The sequence below is a fragment of the Phycodurus eques genome, chromosome 18 (assembly GCF_024500275.1).
Source record: "Phycodurus eques isolate BA_2022a chromosome 18, UOR_Pequ_1.1, whole genome shotgun sequence".
In the NCBI taxonomy this organism is placed as follows: Eukaryota; Metazoa; Chordata; class Actinopteri; order Syngnathiformes; family Syngnathidae; genus Phycodurus; species Phycodurus eques.
The window spans coordinates 5,368,872-5,374,203 of NC_084542.1; positions in this window are offsets into that span (position 1 = coordinate 5,368,872).

The following is a 5,332-nucleotide window of genomic DNA, read 5'->3' on the forward strand; positions in this document are numbered from 1 at the left end:
AAAAAAAAATGTAAAAGAAAAAACCTTCGAACAAGTATTTAAAATACAAATCAAGAACATTTCAGAGAAAAGAAAAATCAAGTTATTAATAGGTTAAATTATATTTGGCTCATTACTTTTTGACTGCCCCTCGTACTCGCCGAGTATCTTATTTATGTGCATTTGTGCAGATTATTTACAGAAAAACTAAATGCCTTTCTTTTGTTCTTGTGTGCACAATGCCCATCCCACTGTGACTCTGAATGCGCTGACCTAATGTGCCAACCTGACTGACACCAGAGACCGTCAGAGCAGCCGTTTATTATCACTGCGGTGAATAAAATAAAGCGGTGTGTGCTACGTAACCAGGTCATTTAATCCATCCATCCATCCATTTTCTTTACCGCTTATCCTCACTCGGGTCGCGGGCTGCTGGAGCCTACCCCAGCTATCTTCGGGCGGGAGGCGGGTAAACCCTGAACCGGTTGACAGCCAATGGCAGGTCATTTAAGCCATTTTACAAAATAAAATTCAATACAAAACTGCCAGCACATGCCTAACAACGCCTTACCACAGCTCGTTTTCATAAACCCCACATGAACAGGTTTCGGAGGATGCAGAGAATTTCAAAACAAATGAAAAGATGATTGCTTTTTAGGTTCATAAAAGAACTCATTCCTCTATAAAATTGCCAGTGGCAGTACAAATTGAAGTGGGGGGGGGGGGATTTTTCTTCTTTCAAAAAGTTCTGCTGACAAGTTGGAGAAGGTGCCTTTAGGAGGGTGATGAAATGCAGCACATGAATGACAATAGTGAGAGATAAATGTGTTGGATACTCTTTTTTTCCCCTTTCATCGCTCCATGTGTATTCAGAGGCACACATCAAGCTGTCACTTAAATATAAATCTTGTAGGAAATTATTACGGTTCCAGTTCCATTACTGTTGTGTCTAAGAGGTTGAATATAACGAAACTTTATAAATCTGGCTTTATGCTTTCAAATGATGATAAGTGGGTAATGGGCTCTAACCATTTAACTGTGGAAGTATAAAATACAAAACAAACATACAATAAATGATGGAAAATTAGTCTTTTCTAAGGTGAAAGAGAAAATGGCACCACAATTACACAGTCATTACACAAATTGGTCATTACTGAAGTAGCCTTTTAGTATTCAAGGGTGAATCCAAATGACTGTAAGGTCAGCAACTTGTTTCAGGTGCAAAACTCATTCAAATTGAGAATTATGTTTTAGAATTGATACGCTGCTACTGAATAAACCTTTCATAAGGCAAATTTTCATATGAAGAATTTTCAAGACACAGTATGTTTAGCTCACGACGTTTTGACTCACTCTCATGTGGTCATCAATGTCAGCAGCAGGTTGTTAATACCATGGAGCATTTAGCAAACTTGACACACCAGATGGTTTGTATCACAAAATAGATTGTTTCAAAATCTGTCTGGGGAATAGCTGACAGAAAGTGTTTGGAAAAGGGCAGGCATGGGAACGTTATAGATCAAACTTGTGGTCTGTCACATCTATTCTGAGCCAGTCAGTTGAGTAAACGACATAGTGCTAGCTTGTAAACAGTTAGGGCCCTTCAGAAGCTCCAAAATTGTATTGCTGAATCGATGATATGTCGCGATAATTTTTGTCTCTGAGATTTCAAAACTGTTTACATGAGCAGAAAAGATCTGTTCTCTCCTTCACTTCTCTTTTAGCCTGCGCCGCACAGTGGAGGTGGTTTTCACCAGCCTTTCAGATGCTGTATTTAAAGACGCAAAATCAGCCATTGTAACTCATTTTGAGGATTGATAAATCACATTGCGTGTGCTAAATTAATCTATTTGCATCTACTCCTCTCAGAAGAAGCAAAATGAACTTTTGGCAGACGCAATCCTGGGTGCACGCGGTTAGTAGATCAGCTTGCACATCTGTGTGCACCTGTTTTTGCATGCGTAAAGCAGGCCTATTGGGCCTACCAAAATTGTGTCTGGCAAACATGCTAACTTGCCATGCAGTTAATTTTGCACGTAGTGGGAGGAGTAAATGCACGTCACAATGTCATTTATAAAATCTGAGACTCATTGCACGGGCTGATTTTTCACCTTTAAATAACAAGTCTGACAGGCAGATGCAAACCAACATGCAAACCTCTGCCAACATAGCTCAGGCAAACTGAGAGGCGGCGGGGAGCACTTTCCGCTCATGTAAATGTCTTTGAAATGCCAACAAATATTATTGGGACATATTGGCTATTCAGCATTGCAATTTTGGAGCTTCTGAATGATCTCATTGGGCACTGCAATGATAGTGATGGTCATTTTGGATGCTTCGGAATAAACTGTGCAAATGACCTGAGTTGAATTGTGCTTTACAGTTTAGATTTGTGCATGTATAAAGTCTGAGAATTAAATGACTCATTTTGATGAAAACATCATCAGTATCATTAGCAGCATGATCACATCTCTGATACAGACTACAGAACCCCGCCTGTTCTGAACAAGATGAGTTTGTTGTTCATGACTGTGGTGTATGGAGATAATGAAAAAAAGATATTTGAAGCGTGTGCACATCATCAACACTATCCCATCAAATTGCTGTGGTAGATTTGAGTACACTTCCAGACTTGCTTGAGAAACTGTTAATAGTGAGAAACATACAGCAGTCTTACCCTTATATGTTTGGTAGTTTAATCTAAAACCCCTGAGGGAGGCACACACCAATTTAAGGGCCATTAAATGATGATTGATGAGGCATCCTCGCAATAAGCGTGCTCCTTTCCACTACTTTGGAAACAATCTGTTATCCCTAAAACACCAAAAGTCAGGCCACTTTGTTGTATTAGGCCCTGTAATTTTCTTGCGCCGAGGGAATGGAAGTCATTAGCTGTTTAAGTGACAGCAGAGCGCTTCCAAGGGCAAGTTGTCCTGGGATGGAAAGTCCTAATTCTAACTGAAGGTCAGGGGGCAACATGTTTGTCACACCTCTTCGGAACCACACATAAAACACTCACACTCTGTTAAAAATACTTCTACAGAACATATGGCAAAAATATATTGGGGGAAACAAACCAGTAAATGAGAAAGAATGCGGTCATGTGGTTTAGTTTTAGGGTCACTTAACTTTGACAGAGTAGGATTGTGTATCTATCGAGCTTTCTATCCTATTCTCATCCATCATGCACCCCTTTCTTGTAAAAACCTATTCCACAGTAACAGCCTGTTACACTATTATAATAATGATCATTTTATCTGGTGTAGAGTGACTTATGTAAGAATCAGAATCAGAATCATCTTTATTTGCCAAGTATGTCCAAAAAACATCCATCCATCCATCCATTTTCTGAGCCGCTGCTCCTCACTATATTCGCGGGCGTGCTAGAGCGTATCCCAGCAATCATCGGGCAGGAGGCGGGGTACACCCTGAACTGGTTGCCAGCCAATCGCAGGGCACATATAAACAAACAACCATTCACACCTACGGGCAATTTAGAGTTGTCAATTAACCTACCACGCATGTTTTTGGGATGTGGGAGGAAACCGGAGTGCCCGGAGAAAACCCACGCAGGCACGGGGAGAACATGCAAACTCCACACACGCGGGGCCGGGGATTGAACCCCGGTCCTCAGAACTGTGAGGCAGACGCTCTAACCAGTCGTTCACCATGCTGATGTCCAAAAACACATAAGGAATTTGTCTCCGGTAATTGGAGCCGCTCTAGTACGACAACAGACACTTTTGAAACATAAAGACATTGAGAAAAACAGTCGCTGAGGATGGATGGACTGAAACGACAGTCTGTATCCTCTGTTGCGGAGTTTCACCTGGATACTGGCTCGCTTCCCTCTGTGGCGTCGCCTTCGCCTCCATACGCCGAAGACCGCGGTCGCCGCTCTGGTGAGTAACTCGGGGAAAAAACTGAGCAGATTTGCGAAAGTTGGTGAAAGAAAGTCCGGAGTAGCCTCCTTGATGCTCTGCAAGCATCCCCTTGTGTAAGTGAGTCGTGTAATGTCTCCAAAGACGAACTAAAAACAAAAACAAAAAACAATACTAGAGAGCGCGTAACCGAGGCGACCACAATGGTAGGCGCCATCTTGATATCTAAGTATTTGCATATTCGTCAAATGTTTATTTGGACTATTTTAAAAAGCTTAAACAATCTAGAAAAATGTTTCATCAATGTGAAGTGATCGAAAATCAGCAATGCAAATATCTCACATGCATGGCAATTATTCTGGATTCTAACGTACTGAATATCGTTTTCTTCATTCAGCTTTACTTTGCTTAAATATCAAACTGTATTTTTCATTCTGTAATTCCAACTGATACCTACATTTCTATAAATAGCCTCGATGGTTAATCAATTTAAGTCAAGCTAATTATTAAATTCACCAAAAGTAATTCCCTATGACGCATTTGTTGTTGCCATTGTAAATGTTTTACTTTGAGTTGCTCTAAATAGCCTTTGGTTGGCACATGTCAATGTAATGGAATTGCTTTTTTCAAGTGATTGTGGAACTAAGCATTCGACACCTAAGGAGGTGTGACTCATTCAGTGGTGTGATGAAATTTAAAACACGTTTTTTATGCCATTGAATGAGACGTGTGCATATGATGGATTTTTAAACTTTTAAAATTAAGCACTTACCGCAAGTAATAGTTAGTTGATATGACACTCAATGTTGTTTCGATTTTATTTTAAGCATATGTGTTTGCAATAAAGATGTTTTCAAGAGCAGAAAGAATAGATGGAACACAATATGAATCACTGGCTGAGACATCCACAGATGAGAAGAGGACATAAACGGTCATCCAGAACATACTGCAGAAGTAAAATGATTGCCTGGTTTTCATTTCGCCCCTCTTGTCATAGTAAATCAACCACTTGAGACTTTGTCCTCACCAAAAGCATTTCATGAGAGAAGGTATTTTACATTAAGTTAGAATCATCAGGGGGTGAGCTTGTCGAAAAAGAGAACGTACAAGCAGCAAATGTATGCCATCAAAAATGTTTATTACTAAAGCAGCATGAAAATGGAATGCCTTTAAAGGTTTTTTTTGTCAGCAAGTTGACGAAGACTGAATGCCTGACTTATCAGAATAGATGAGCCCACACCACCGTTTGCCCTCCCATTACAGATTTCATTTAATCCAGTAAACGGAAAAATCAACCTTTTATTTTGACTCTCTCAAGGCCTGCAATCATGTTCTGATTATTGGATGCATGTGACAATTCTATCATTGTATTTTTTGTTATAAGAATTGCTCCATATTTTCTTGTGGAAAACAGACACATCTCTATAAAGCCGACTGCTGTGTAAAAAAAATATTAGAACAAAAGAAATTAC